The sequence below is a fragment of the Antechinus flavipes genome, chromosome 6 (genome assembly GCF_016432865.1).
Source record: "Antechinus flavipes isolate AdamAnt ecotype Samford, QLD, Australia chromosome 6, AdamAnt_v2, whole genome shotgun sequence".
Lineage (NCBI taxonomy): Eukaryota > Metazoa > Chordata > Mammalia > Dasyuromorphia > Dasyuridae > Antechinus > Antechinus flavipes.
In genome coordinates, this window is record NC_067403.1 from 245103619 (window position 1) to 245120955 (window position 17337).

Sequence of the window (17337 nt, forward strand, 5' to 3'; positions counted from 1 at the left end):
GAGGCCAGAAATATGTTTTTCTTTTGTAGATGAGAAAACTAGTTCATAAGAATTAATGATTTAATGCAGCTTACCTATGTAGTTTATGATAGAGTCAGTACTCTAAATGATATTCTATCCTGTTTATCTTATAGCATAAAATTGAGTATTCTCTCCCCTTTTCTAAGGTTTAGAAAAAAAAAAAAAGATTTAAAGCTGGGAACTTGTTCAACTTCTCCTCCAAACCCCTTCAAACTCCTTTACATAATAGCTCTAAATTAATTTTAGTGCTTTGAAAAGACTGAGTGGAATATTTTGCAACAGAAGGAAACTTTGAAAGTTCAGCAGAAAAGATCTGTGGCACAGGGTGTCCAGTGCAGTCCAGACCCCAGAGCCTTTCCTAGCATCAGTGTCAGCAAGGCTGAACCTCTGAATTGGTGGTCCTACTGATGGCTTGTGAATATCTTGGCCCAACAACATCAAGGAAGATGTTGAAGGTCAGTGGAGGAGGTCTGTGGCAATCAGGTGGTAGTCCAGCATGAAGCCTCAGTGCAAGATACTCCAGCACAGCCCCAGCCCCAGCCCTGGGCCCCTAAATTAGGAAAGCAGGACTCTGTTGCTTTAGTACATTAGATTATACAACTATAGTGGATCAACAACACTTTTAACAGTTCCAGGACAGAAAAAAAGGGCTTGTGGTCAGATTTCTAGAAGAATTTCTGAAAACAGTTGCACAAAGCCCCTGAAGCTTGGGACAATGCACCCTCCACCCTGGAAACAGAGCCCTACTTTAACAAAGAATTAAATGCTGAGTAATAGACTTGGAAAATGAACAGACAATAGAAAAACATTTTCTGAACATTGAGAGTTACTGTGGTTACAAAGAAAATCAAAATACCAAGTCAAAAGATGATAATAAAGTCCAAGCTCCTGCATTTAAATTCTTTAAGTAAAAATGAAAATTGGATTCAGGCCATGGGAGAGTTCAAAAGGTATTTTGAAAATCAAGTAGGAGAAATAGAGGAAAAAATAGTGGTGCAAAACGAAACAACAAGATAATGAGGAGGTGGATGCCTTAAAAAGCATAATTGGCCAGTCAGGAAAGGAGGTATAAAATCTCATTAAGGAAAATAATTCCTTAAAAATTAGAATTGAGCAAATGAACATGAATAACTTTATGAGAAATCATAATATAATAAAACAAAACAAAAAATAAAGAAAAAGAAATAGAAAAAATGTGAAATATATCATTTCAAAAGCAACTGACCTGGGCAATAGATCTAGGAGAGATAATGTAAGAATTATTGATCTATTGATATTTATGACCAAAGAAAGAGTCTGGACATCATCTTTCAAGAAATTATCAAAGAAAACTGAACTAATATTCTAGAATCAGAAGATAAAATAGAAATTAAAAGAATCCATCTATCACCTCTTGAAAGAGATTTCAAAATGAATTCTCTCGAACTCACAGGTGAAGCAGAAAATAGTGCAAGCATTGAGGGAAAAAAAAATTGAAGTATAGTAGAATCACAATCAGGATAAGATAAGATTTAACAGTTTCTTCATTAAACCGCTAGAGGGCTTGAAATTGCATATTTTGGAAAGCAATGGAACTAAGATTCCAAACAAGCACTTACCCAGCTAAAGTGAGTATAATCCTTCAGAAGAAAAAAATGGAAATTTGGGGCCAGTTTATGCAGTAGATAGAGCAGCAACCCTAAAGTCAGGAGGACTTGAGTTCAAATCTGGCCTCAGAAAGTTAACACTTCCTAGCTGTGTGACCCTAAGTAAGGCACTTAACCCCAAATGCCTTAGGGGGAAATTTAATGAAATAAAGGATTTTCAAACATTAATGATAAAAAGTTCAGAGCTGAATGGAAAATTTGATTTTCAATTACAGGTCTCGGAGGAGCATCAGGAGGCAATGAAGAAAGTGATATCATAAGTAACTTAATAAGATTTATCTCTTTAGATTCCTAAATCTAATGATCACAGTATGATTTGAATATGAAGTGATAATATATTAAAATGATTAAATTTAGGGAGAAAAAAGGAATATGCTAGGCAAAAGGGAAAGTGAGAATGGAATGGTATAAATTATCTGCCATAAATAAAGAGGGAAGAAAAAAAAAAAAACTTTTACAATGCAGGGGAAGAAGGAGGAGAGAAGTGATTGAACCTTACTCTCATCAAAGTTGGTTCAAAAAGGAAATAATATATACACTCAGTATGGGTATAGAAATCTATTTTACCCTTTGGGAAAATAGGAGAAAATGGGATATGGGAAGGGGAGAGAGTGATAAAAGAGAGGGCATATAAGTTGAGGAGTGGTTAGTAGCAAAACACTTTTGAAAATGAACATGGTGAAAGGAGAGAGAGAATAGACTAATTGGGGGAAATACAGTTAGCAATAGTAATTTTAAAGAGAATTTTGAAGCACATTTCTTTGATAAAGATATTTCCCAAACATAGAAAGTACTCAAACTTATATAATAGCAATGAGTCATACCGCAATTAATAAATAATCAAAAGATGCAATCTATGCCTAAAAGGCTAAAAATTCGTTTATATCATTTGACATAATAGTACAACAACTAGGTATGAATACCAAAGACATTTTAAAAAATGAAAAGAATCTATTTGAATAAAAATATCTATAGCTACTTTCTTCTCAGGGAAAATCATTGGAAATTATTTGAGGGGATTCCCATTAACTAGGGAATGGCTGAATAAATTGTGGTATGTGATTTTCATGGATTTCTATGGGAAATGATGAGCAGGAAAAAATAACAGAAAGAAACAATAACTAAAAAAAAATGACAAAAACTTGGAAAGTCCTCCATGAACTCAAGCAAAGTGAAATGTACTATGCAAAAATAACAATATTCTGGGATAACCAGTTATAAATGGCTTTACCATTCTCAACTCTACAATGATCCATATGGTGAAATATCCTACATACATCATACCCAGAGAAGAAACTGATTGTGTCCGAGTATGAATACATATTTTCTCTCTCTTCCCCCTTCTCTCTCATTATGCTCCCCCCTTCCTTCTCTCTCTCTCTCTCTCTCTCTCTCTCTCTCTCTCTCTCTCTCTCTCTCTCAACTTTATTTTTCTTGAGTTGGGGTGGGGATAAGGGACATTACTGGAACTCAAAACTTTCATACAACAAATATAAAAACAGTTTTAAATATAACTAGGTAAAATATCAAATAAATAAAGCATAGATAGACAGACAAGGGAGAAACAGAAAAGAAGCAACTAGAGGAAAGTAACTCTAACTTTCCACATCTTAATATATATGGTGTTAGAAATTTCATTAAATACATAATTAGACCTTACTCAAATTAAAATTAAAATTAGAAATCCTGTCTTTAAGAATGTAGGCTAGACTGTACCTGATCTAAAATTATATTATAAAGCAGCAGTCACCAAAACCATTTGGTATTGGCTTAGAAATAGATTAGTTGATCAGTGGAAAAGGTTAGGTTCACAAGACAGAATAGTCAACTATAGCAATCTAGTGTTTGACAAACGCAAAGATTCTAAATTTTGGGATAAGATTTCATTATTTGATAAAAACTGCTGGGATAACTGGAAATTAGTATGGCAGAAACTAGGCAAGGACCCACACTTAACACCACATACCAAGATAAGATCAAAATGGGTCCATGACCTAGGCATAAAGAACGAGATTATAAATAAATTAGAGGAACATAGGATAGTTTATCTCTCAGACTTGTGGAGGAGAAAGAAATTTGTGACCAAAGATGAACTAGAGACCATTACCGATCACAAAATTGAAAATTTTGATTATATCAAATTAAAAAGCCTTTGTACAAACAGAACGAATGCAAACAAGATTAGTAGGGAAGCAACAAACTGGGAAAACATCTTTACAATTAAAGGTTCTGATAAAGGCCTCATTTCCAAAATATATAGAGAACTGACTCAAATTTATAAAAAATCAAGCCATTCTCCAATTGATAAATGGTCAAAGGATATGAACAGACAATTTTCAGATGAAGAAATTGAAACTATTACCACTCACATGAAAGAGTGTTCCAAATCACTATTGATCAGAGAAATGCAAATTAAGACAACTCTGAGATATCACTACACACCTGTCAGATTGGCTAAGATGACAGGAAAAAATAATGATGAATGTTGGAGGGGATGCGGGAAAACAGGGACACTGATGCATTGTTGGTGGAGTTGTGAACGAATCCAGCCATTCTGGAGAGCGATCTGGAATTATGCCCAAAAAGTTATCAAACTATGCATACCCTTTGATCCAGCAGTGTTTCTATTGGGCTTATACCCCAAAGAGATACTAAAAAAGGGAAAGGGACCTGTATGTGCCAAAATGTTTATAGCAGCCCTGTTTGTAGTGGCTAGAAACTGGAAAATGAATGGATACCCATCAATTAGAGAATGGCTGGGTAAATTGTGGTATATGAATGTTATGGAATATTATTGCTCTGTAAGGAATGACCAGCAGGATGAATACAGAGAGGCTTGGAGAGACCTACACGGACTGATGCTAAGTGAGATGAGCAGAACCAGGATATCATTATACACTTCGACAACGATATTGTATGAGGATGTATTCTGATGGAAGTGGATTTCTCTGACAAAGAGACTTAACTGAGTTTCATTGGATAAATGATGGACAGAAACAGCTACACCCAAAGAAGGAACACTGGGAAATGAATGTGAACTATTTGCATTTTTTATTTTCTTCCCGAGTTATTTTTACCTTCTGAATCCAATTCTCCCTGTGCAGCGGGAGAACTGTTCGGTTCTGCAAATATGTATTGTATCTAGGATATACTGCAACATATTTAACATATATAGGACTGCTTGCCATCTTGTGGGGGGGGAGGAGGGAGGGGAAAAAACGAAACATAAGTGATTGCAAGGGATAATGTTGTGTAAAAATTATCCTGGCATGGATTCTGTCAATACAAAGTTATTATTAAATAAAATAAAATTAAAAAAAAAAAGAATGTAGGCTAGAAATTCAATATACAGTAATCTATTTTGAGTATTGAATGAATCATTTCATTACTATAAATATCTTCTCCCTCAGCATGTATTGCAGCTTATCCATTCTTTGCTTTCTTATTTGAATCTTCTGCATATTCTAATATAGCTTTTGCCACAGTAGATCTTATTGTATTTTAAGTTTTCTTCTAGGTATTTTTATACTTCTCACTATTTGTACCAACGGGGATTTTCATATCTTTTTTCATTACATTTTGAATGATTCATAATTTTCCTAGATAGTGGCATTGATTACATGTCAGTTATCATGAGAAATATTTAAACAAGGTCTTTGTTTGTTTATCAACTTCCTATGTGGTCCTAATTGTCAATCATCTCTTATGCTGCAACTCTCATTTCACTCCAGATTCAAAACTTAATTTGGCCTTTGTGGTGATTTTCTTCTTTTAAAATATAATATAATGGTTCTCTCTGGGAGAAAGCAAGGTTCTGGGCGGGGGTGGGGAGGGGGGAAGAGAGGTGGGGTTCTGGAGGCAGCCTTAGTATCAGTTCAGTTCAATAATTACCCCAAATGCAGCCAGGTGATAAAAGTTCAGATCTTTTATTGTCTCCAATATAGCCCGGTTAGCTTAGAGGCCTATCTCTCTGCTTGGTTCCAAGAGCTCCTGCCGCTTTGTCCTTTGCCTCTGCTCCCTTCAGCCTCCAGCCAGGACAAAGATGAATCTGTCTCTCTTGCTTTTCGAATTAATTCTCTCCTGGCTCTAGCTCAATTCCCACTCGTATCTTCTTCCTCTGAAAACTTCTGACTGGCCCCTTTGAAGCTCTATTTATTCGAGAGTGAGGAATTGTGGGATGCGAGAGAGAGGGATTATGGGTTTCTCCCATAGTGCTTTCTGGCCCTAAAAGCTTCTCCTCATCCACATAATCTCCTACTTTCCAGAACTCTATATTAGTTTCATTTCCTCCTCTTGAGTGTAAGCTCCTTGAAGATTCAGACTGGTTTATATACTCTTATTTCTATAATCTTTGCTCAGGACAGTGGCTGACATATACTAAACACTTAATAATGATTATTTATATCTATCATCTTTCTGTCATAAACCTATCCATAGTGTTTGGGGAAATTCAGGCTTAGTAAAATGATCACTTATAAGACAGCATGGTGTTAAAAACAAAATATCTCTAAAACAACATAAAGTCATATTTGAATGAATAACTAATGATGAAAATGTTTTATTAATCATCCATTTATTGGTCAGTCATAAGAAAATGAGTGACATAAAAATACATATGCATAAATCACCTGTTATATTCAAGATATATGGAAATCTAAAAAACAAGACCCTTGTTTATAGATTCAGAATCTTGAAACTGACATGGCATACATATATGAAAAGATATGTGAGGGTAACCAAAGGTGGCTTTGACAATGGGAGAAATTCTGGTAATGAGAAATGATTAGGGAAAAAAAAAAACTCCAGACAGGAAGAAAATCAAGAATAAAGCTTAAAAGGGCTAATACATAACAAGACACTTTAGACTAATACTAGTTGGGGAAATTAATGAATTATTCAATTTCTTCTATTTCATATCTTATGAGAAAGCTATAGCTTCTACTCTTAGGAGAGAATTACCTTTGAAAATAGAGAAAAATGATAACTGTGGAATAAAGTCACTGGTGGCAGATATGGAATTTGTGGTGATTTTAAAGCTTTTCTAGATGACTTTCCCTAGACCCATATTTATAATCAAATATCCAAGAAAGATAATTACAGAATGTTAGCACTCTCCGATAACATAATACTTAACTTAAATGCAATTGATTGATTGTGGCCTTATGAGAGAAAATATAGAATATTAACTCTTAGAAGTGACTTTGAAAAGTAGAATATTAACTGCTAGCTATAGTTAGGAAGATTCAACAAAAAACTATAAAAGCTGAGTTATATAGGATATCATTTAAACATCCTTTAGACAGAGAGATGCTGTATCTTTTATGCAAATAAAATACCTGGAAAGGAAAGGACCTTTAGATTCAGTTTTAGGGCAGGTAATACGGTCTAGAGTCTTTAATTTGTGGTTTTGCATTCATTCAAGACCCCTATTCAAGATAGACAAATTTGGGAAACATCTGCTCCAATCTTTTGCATTCAGATAGAATCAAATTGAGTGAGGTACATAATTTACTTAAGGTTATGTAATGAAAATAATAAAACAGGAATTCACACTCAGGTTATTATTGATAATGCACAATTCCTTGTGATTATACTCCATGCCTCCATGCACTTTGAAATTATATGTATGCTTTTCTAAGATCTTAACAGTGAGTGCTAGGTAGTTAAAGATCAAAAGCTTTCTTTTATAGATAGTTCCTAAGGAAAATACTGAGTTTGTTTCATGATACAATGAGCTGGTTAACTTTCAAGTAATTGAATAATTCATTTTTCTTATAATAAATATGGCTAAAACATCTTACCTTTGGCTATCTTATTTTTTTACAATAACACTATGATTCAAAAAATTCAGAACAATGTCACTGAAACAATGAGAAGACAGGTTAATAGAAAAACATTAAAATTCCAAGGATTAGATAGTTAGGAAATAAGAAATCCAGGGTTGCCACAAATTCCCATGACTCAAATCCCCAGTTTGTTCCACAATGTAACATTGCCTCATTAAATGATGTTTAGAAGACCAAACTCTGAGACATAAGAGAATTCTCATTAAATTGTGGTAAGGATCAGGGAAAAGTCTCCCCAGAGAACATAGAAGGGCAGAAATCATTTCTATTTAAACAGTGTGGTTGTTTGATCTTTCAAAGTTAGGTGGAATATGATAGGAGATGATAATGCTTAAGGGAGCATAAAAATACCTTGGTGGAAAGATTTTCAGATCTCTGAATTCAAATCCCTTTCTAACTACTTAGCCAAATTATTCAGATAGTTTGAATTACAGTTCTCTAATGTGTCGATAGAAATACCTGTAATACCTTTATTAGAAAGCTGGTGTGCAGATAAGATGTAAAGAGGATAATATGTAAAGAGCTTCCCAAACATTAAAGCAATTTATTTTTGCTAGTTATTTATTTCTCGTGTTATTTTCAATGCATAAACTAAAGCAAGCACTTGAATATTTTTTTAATCTCATCTAATAAAGGTAAGGGTGAACATTTTTGCTTGCTCTCTTCCAAATTCTCTGATTATGAAAAAAGCTTGTAGATCAAGTCATCTAGAAGCTTTCTAAAAGTTTTCAAATACATAATACTATTCAAAGCTCCCATATTTAGGAGGAATGAATTCCTCTATCCCCCACCATAAGTTCTGACATTTCTATACCAACACAAAAAAAAAATAAAACAAAACCAAAAGCAATTCATCTTCATAAAAAGACAATTAGAACTAGAAATGTGTTTTCATTTTTTTATAAATGAGAAAGTTAATGCATGAGAATTGTATTAACTTAATCTAGTTTACTTATTTAGTTAATGATGGCTCAGGACTTTAAATGAAAATATTTGATAAGGTAGCATATATTTGAGAAGATATCTATCTATATACAGACATATCTATGTTATATCTATCTATCTATATACATGTGCTTGTCAGCAAATTCATGGTATAATTCTCATGATCTAGTAAGTAAAGCATGAAAGAAATATATGCTAGCTAAAGTGATCAGGAAATGCCAAATAGAGGTAATAATGAAACTAAGACAAGGCCTTGAAAGAATGGGGAAATTCTGATAATGAGAGATGATTAGGAAAAAAATTTTCCATACATGAAGGAAATCATAAAGAAAAAAAGCTTAAAGGAGATTAATATAACAAGGCATACAAAATTACTATGAGTTAGGGAAATTAAGACTAAATTAATGTAGTCTTCTATTTCATATTATATGTGAAAGCTATGGTTTCTGGTATCAGGCAAGAACTGCATTTGAAAATAAAAATATTATCTTTGTAATGTCACTGATGATGTACATGAGATTTATATGAATTTTAAAGATTTTACTAGAAGAAATTTATTAGGTCCATGTTTTTGCCAAGTTATCCAAAAGAAATAATCACAGAACTTTAGAACATTTCCTGAAATATAGTCAACATTTAAATAAAATTCATTATTTGATTTTGGTCTTATGATAGAGAATATAGAACAATAACTGATAGGGAATAAATAATAACAGTTAGAAGTGACCTTGAAGAATAGAACATTAAATTCTAGCTATAGAAGGGAAGATTAAACAACAACAACAACAACAATATATATATATATATATATATATATATATATATATATATATATATATATATAATATATATATATATATATATATATATATATATATAAAAGCTTAGTGATATGTGGAGTCTTTTAATGAACACCTTTTGTCTTTCCCCTATTTGTATTTTTCTAAGACAGAAACTGAAACCTATGGAAAAAAAGATAATATGTTGGTCTTGAATTCATTATTTCCATAGCCAGAACAAACTGATAAAATGGAAAGAAACAATGGTAAATTTCTGGTGGAATTCATTCTCCTGGGATTTTCTGCCATTTTCAATTTCTGAAGTCTTCTATTAGGAATTTTCTTAGTCACTTATTTGAGTATACTTATAGGTTCTGATAAAGACCTCATTTCCAAAATATATAGAGAATTGACTCTATTTTATAAGAAATCAAACCATTCTCCAATTGATAAATGGTCAAAGAATATGAACAGACAATTCTCAGATGAAGCAATTGAAACTATTTGTAGACATATGAAAATATGCTCCAAATCATTATTAATCAGAGAAATGCAAATTAAGACAACTCTGAGATACCACTACACACCTGTCAGATTGGCTAGAGTGACAGGGAAAGATAATACAGAATGTTGGAGGGGATGTGGGAAAACAGGGACACTGATACATTGTTGGTGGAATCTTGAACACATCCAGCCATTCTGGAGAACAATTTGGAAGTATGCTCAAAAAATTATCAAATTGTGCATATCCTTTGATCCAGCAGTGTTTCTTTAGTATCAAAGAGATACTAAAGAAGGCAAAGCAACCTGTATATGACAAAATGTTTGTGGCAGCCCTGTTTATAATGGCTAGAAACTGGAAAATGAATGGATACCCATCAATTGGAGAATAGTTGAGTAAATTGTTGTATATGAACCTTATGGAATATTATTGTTCTGTAAGGAATGACCAGCAGAATGAATACAGAGAGAATTGGTGAGACTTACATGAACTGATGCTAAGTGAAATGAGCAGAACCAGGAGATCATTATATACCTCAACAATGATACTATTTGAGGATGTATTCTGATGGAAGTGGATCTCTTCGATAAAAAGAGCTAATTCAGTTTCAATTGATCAAGGATGGACAGAAGCAGCTATACCCAAAGAAAGAACACTGGAAAATTAATAAACTGCTTGCACTTTTGTTTTTCTTCCCAGGTTATTTATATCTTCTGAATCCAATTCTCCCTGTGCAACAAGAGAGCTGTTTGGTTCTGCACACACATATTGTATCTAGGATATACTGTAACCTATTCAACATGTAAAGGACTGCTTGCCATCTGGGGGAGGGGGTGGAGGGAGGAAGGGGAAAAATCAGAACAGAAGTGAGTGCAAGGGTTAATGCTGTAAAAAATTACCCTGGCATGGGTTCTGTCAATAAAGAGTTATTTTAAAAAATAAAAATAAAGATGAGAGAGAGAGAGAGAGAGAGAGAAAGAGAGAGAGAGAGATGCAAGTAGAAATAGACAGCAAAGCTATACTGGTGGGAGACCCCAACCTTGCTATCTCAGAACTAGATAAATTGAACCACAAAATAATCAAGAAAAAATATTAAGGAGGTAAACAGAATATTACCAAAGTTAGGTATGATAGATCTTAAGAAATTTGAAATTTGAAAATCAAAGGAGAAATTAATAAAATTGAAATTAAGAAATTAAGAAAACTATTGAACTAAGAACTAAAACTAAGAGTTGGTTTCATGAAAAAAAAATCAACAAAATAGATAACCTTTTAAATAATTTTATTAGAAAAAGGAAAGAGGAAAATCAAATTGTTAGTCTCAAAAATGAAAAGGGAATACTTTCCACCAATGAAGAGGCAATTAGAGTAATAATTAGGAGTTACTTTGCCCAATTATATGTCAACAAATTTGATAATGTAAATGAAATGCAGGAATATCTACAAAAATATAGATTGCCCAGGTTAACAGAAGAGGAAATAAATTATTTACACAGTCCCATTTTAGAAAAAGAAATAGAAGAAGCTATTAATCAATTCCCTAAGAAAAAAATCTTCAAGGCCAGATGGATTTACATCTGAATTCTTCCAAACGTTCAGAGAATAATTAATTTCAACACTGTATAAACTATTTGAAAATATGAGGAAAGAAGGGATTCTGTCAAATTATTTTTATAACACAGATGTGGTACTGATAGCTAAACGGTGAAAACAGAGAAAGAAAATTATAGAACAATCTCCCTAATAAATAGTGATGCAAAAATCTTTTAAAATCTTAGCAACAAGATTACAGAAAGTCATCCTCAGAGTACTCCATTATCACCAAGCAGAATTTAAACTGGGAATGCAATGCTGATACAACATTAGAAAAACTACCAGCATAATCAACTATATTAATAACCAAACTAACAAAAATCATATGATTATCTCAATAGATGCAGAAAAAGCATTTGATAAAATCCAACACCCATTCCTATTAAAAACAATATAGTATGGGAATAAATGCACTTTTCCTTAAAATGATCAGTAGCATCTATTTAAAACCATTAGCAAGCATCATATGTAATGGGGACAAGCTAGAACCATCCCCAATAAGATCAGGAGTAAAACGAGGCTGCCCACTATCACCATTACTATTCAATATTGTATTAAAAATGTTAGCTTTGGCAATAAGAGAAGAAAAATAGATTAAAGGAATGAGAGTAGGTCAAGAAGAAACCAAATTATTACTCTTTGCAGATGATATGGTGGTTTACTTAAATAACTCTAGAGAATCAAATAAAAAAAAAACTATTAGAAACAATTCGCAACTTTAGCAAAGTTGCATGATACAAAATAAATTCAAATATAGCATCAGCATATGTTTACATCACTAACAAAATCAAACAGTAAGAGATAAAAAGCAAGAGAAAAAAATTACATTTAAAATAACTTTTGATAGTATAAAATATCTGGGAATCTATCTGCCAAGAGAAAGTCAGGAACTATATGTGCAAACCTATAAAACACTTTACACATAAATAAAGTCAGATCTAAACAATTGAGAAAATATCAAGTGCTCTTGGATAGGTCAAGTGAATTTAACAAAGATGATAATACTACCTAAACTAATCTATTTATTTAGTGCTATACCAATCAAACTGCCAAGAAACTATTTTACTGACCTAGAAAAAATAACACAATTCATCTGGAAGAACAAAAGGTCAAGAATTTCAAGAAAATTAATGAAAAAAAGCAAATGAAGTTGGCTTCCCTGTATCAAATCTAAAACTATATTATAAAGTGGTGGTCATCAAAACTATTTGGTACTGGCTAAGAAATAGACTAGTTGATTAGTGAGAAAGGTTTGGTTCACATGACAAAATAGTCAAAGACTATAGTAATCTGATGTTTGGCAAACCCAAAGATCCCTTTTGAGATGAGAATTTACTATTTGACAAAAACTGCTGGGTAAATTGGAAACTAGTATAGCAGAAACTAGGCATTGATTGATACCATATGTTAATATAAGGTCAAAATAAATGAGTTCATAATCTAGACATAAAGCATGATAGTATAAACAAATTAGAAGAGCATAGGATATTTTACCTCTCAGATCTGTGAAAGAGGAAGGAATTTGTGACCAAAGAAGAACTAACGATCATTATTGATCACAAAATAGATAATTTTGATTATATTAAGTTTAAAAGTTTTTGTACAAACAAAATGAATGCAGACAAGATTAGAAGGGAAGCAATAAATTGAGAAATCATTTTTACATTCAATTTCAGGTAAAGGACTCACTTCTAAAATATATAGAAAATGACACAAATTTGTAAGAATTCAAGCCATTCTCCAATTGATAAATGCTCAAAGATGTGAATAGATAATTTCCCAATGAAGAAATTGAAACTATTTGTAGCCTTATGAAAAGGTGCTCCAAATCACTGTTGATCAGAAAAATGAAAATTTAGATAACTCTGAGATAATACTATACACTTGGCAGACTGGCTAAGATGACAGGAAAAGATAATGATAAATGTTGGAGGGGATATGGGAACAATGGAACACTGAAATCTTGTTGGTGGAATTGTAAACAGATCCAACCATTCTGGAGAACAATTTGGAACTATGCTCAAAAAGTGATCAAACTGAATACCCTTTGATCCAGCAGTGTTACTACTGGGCTTATAACTCAAAGAGATTTTAAAAAAGGGAAAGGGGCCTGTATATGCAAGAATGTTTGTGGCAGCCCTCTTTGTGGTGGCCAGAAACTGGAAACTGAGTGGATCTATTTTCTAGCTCATTTCTTTTCCTGTTGAAGTATTATATATTTTCTTCCATTTCTTCTTTTCAATTTGTTTTATTGATTCTTATTACTTCATAGAGTCATTAGCTTCAATCTGCCCAATTATAACATTGAAGGGGTTGAATTTTTTTTTCAGTTTTATATTTATTTTTCCATTGGTCCAATTGTATTGATTAAGGAGTTTTTTTTGTTTTTTCTTAGTCGATTTTTGTAGGTTTTTTCAGTTTGGCCAAGTCTATTTTTTTAAGCAGTTGTTTTCTTGTTCCAAGATTTCAATTCTATCTCTTTTTTTAATTCCATTTTTGTTCAGGCTTTGCCCATAGATGTTTTGACATTTCTGTGATCTTTTAAGTTTGTTTCTTGATCTTCCTTATCACTATTATAACTATTTTTGGTTAGATTCTTTTTTGTTGGTGGTTTAGTTAAAGAGGCCCTGTCTCAGGTTTCTTGTTTTGGGGGATACAGCCCCTAACTGTTTATCTTGTGCTACACTCATTGAAAAAAATAATCATTAAAACAAGAGGGGTAAGATCAACAGAAAGTAGTGACCTTTCATTTATTAGATATTTAGGAATAAAGAAACCAGGGTTGCCATAAGTTCCCATGGCTCAAATCCCCAGATTTTTTCACTATATAACAATGTCTCATTAAGTGCAGTTTAGAGGGAAAGACTTGGAGCTAGAAGATGACTCTCATTAAAATGTGGTAAGAACCATGGGAATACGTCCCGAAAGGACATAAAAGGGCAGGCATCATTTCTACTTATACATGAGGTGATTTAATCGAAATGATTATTTTTGAAAGAGCCTGCTCCTCTTTCAAAGTTAGGTGGAATATTATAATAGATGATAATGCTTAAAGAGCAAAAGAACAGCTTAGTGGCAAGTTCTTCAGATCCCTAAATTCAATTCACCTTCTGACAGTCAATTTATTCAGATTGTCTAAGACAGTTTCCTAATCTATAAAATGGAAATAGCTGTACTACCCATGTTAGAGAGCTGGTGTGAGGAAAAGATGTGATAATATATGTGAAAAGCTTCCCAAAAATTAAAGAAACTTATTTTTGCTAATTATTAATTTCTCATATTTTTCAATATAGGAATTGAAGTGCCTGAATGTGGTTTAATCTCATCCAATAATGGTAAGTATGAACTATTTTGCTTAATCATCTTCAAATTCTATGATTATGAAGAATTTTATATACCTACTGATGTAAAAGCTTCCTGAAAGTTTTAAAGTATACAATAGTATTCAGGGGTCACATATTCAGAAGAAAAATGCCCAAAGAATGAATTTCATTTTGCCCACAACAAAGTCTGATCTATCTATGCACCAAAAGAAAAATTAAAACAAAAACAAAAGCATATTAGCACCATATTCTTCATGACCAGCTAAATAACACCAGAGTGATTTTTCTGCAGTTGTTTTTATTTTTCCTTCTTAATACCCCTCCTTTTTTTCTGCACCACAGTAATTACCTATTTTAATACTACTTTAATACCCTTTGTTAACAAAGGCAATGGTTTCATTTTCATTTTAAAATAATATTTTATGTTTTTCCACACTACATATAAATACTTTAATAATCTTTTATTCAATTTTGATTTCAAGTATAAGCAATCTATAAACATTATAAATATGCTATATATTTAAATTCTCCACAACCATAGTTCTCCTGATATACAATGTAGATCAACCTAAAAAAAAATGAAGGTAGGGACCAAACAGTATGATCTATTCTTGCACCAATTTGAAATTAAATGATTAGTTGGGTAGCTATGTGTTGCAATGCCAAGCCTTCTTCCTGAGTTTAAATATGGCTCAAACACTAATTTTCACAGCAATCAATTGCATAAATCAGTTGGTCTCCATTTAATCAACTGTAAAAAGAACTGAAGAAAGAAATACCCAATCACTCTACTCTCTTTGTCAAAAAAGCCCCCATAGGTTACAAAAAGTCAGGCATGACTATGACACTGAACAGCAACAATGAATATTTGGGAAGTTGATGGACACAATTTTGCATGTGAATCTCAGATTTCCTCATTGGCTGATAGATGAGAATTCTTTATGCTGAAAATACAGAATGAGAGTGTTCTTGGGGCTTCAACAAATTAAATGAAATTGGTTCTCCCACAGACAAGATTATTACTCACAATAATTCCATATATTTTAATTTATAAAAAAAATAGCTGAAGAACTCTTAAAACAATTTTAATTGCTTAATTGTTAAAAGTTAAGAACAGATTAATTTTCTATACCAAATACACTTCTTCTTAAAAGTATGTGAAATAAAAGATTTCAAAATATGGAATCCAATCCAAAGAAATCAGACCAATGTTTACAATGTATGGGTTGTGTCATCAAATTGGCCCAAACAGCTGTTGTGTGAGCCTATAGCCAATAAGTTGGCAGTGTAATAATTTATAAAGCAATTTTTCCCCTATACAATTATCCACAGGTCATTAAAGACTTAAGATTATCAGTAATATTTTAATTAGGATAGGATGGAATTCTATGGAAAATTATGATGAAGGAATAATTAATGGGGATGATAATGATGTTTTGACTTGAAGTGTGTCAACTTTTACAATTTTTACAATCTTCTGGATGCATCATTTCAATTAATGTTCACAACAAAGGCAAATGAAAATGAAAAATAAACTTTCTCTTTTATATGTTAAAAAGCTAATGCATGAAAATTATAACTTAATGAAGTTTACCAATTTCATTTACGATCGAGTTAGTACTCTAACTGAAAGGCAATCATCTGTTTTCTAATGTAAAATTGAGTATTGCCTCCTCTTAACTAAGGTTCAGAAAAAGAGATTGAAGGGGAATGATGTTAAAATGATATTCATATATTCCTGGGTCACAAATCATACACACTGAGCTTAAAAGGGATCATAGAATGTAGCTACTCTAATCCTTTTATATATATATAATGTTATATGTATAATATATCATATATATGTATATGTAAAACAAGGAACAATAAATTTAAATCACATATTCAAGAGAGCAGATAATAAGCACCAGAAAACAGATTTGAATACATGTTTTTGATCATAGATGAAATGTGTTTTATATAATTCACAGTAAAACACTGAAAAATCTGAGATTGCTAGAGAGACTGCATGTTTGGATTCAGAATATACCTTTATTAAATTAAAAGAAGTTGTAATTTTTATTCTGTTTTGTTTTAACAAATGTAAATCACCTGTACCTGTCCAATGTTTCAAAAATCTCCTCCTACTACTGTATGATTTCATTTAACTCATACATGGAATAGATTCACCATGCTCATGTCTTTGCTCAGGATAAACTTAATATAATTCAATATAGTAATGTATGTATGTATCTATATATGCACATTTGTATGTGTATGTATAATGCTGAAAGAAAAAAAAATCAGGTAAAGAAAAAGAAAAGCAAGCAAACAACAAGAACAAAAGGCGGCAATAGTATGCTTTTAGCCACATTCAGTCCGTTGAAATCTCTCTGTATGTAGATGGCACTTTCCATCACCAATCTATTGAGTTGCATTTAATCACTCATTTTTGAAAAGAGCCAACCAAGTCTATCACAGTTGATAATAATCTTTTTGCTACTGTGTATATAAGGTTGTCTCGGTTCTGCAGATTTCAATTAGCCCCAATTCATGTAAAGATTTAGAATCCTGGAACCTATATGAGATACACATGTGGAAAGATCCTTGGATGTAGCAGAAGAAACACACACACACACACACACACACACACACACACACACACATATGCTAATTAACAAATTCAAGGTGTAATTCTCATGA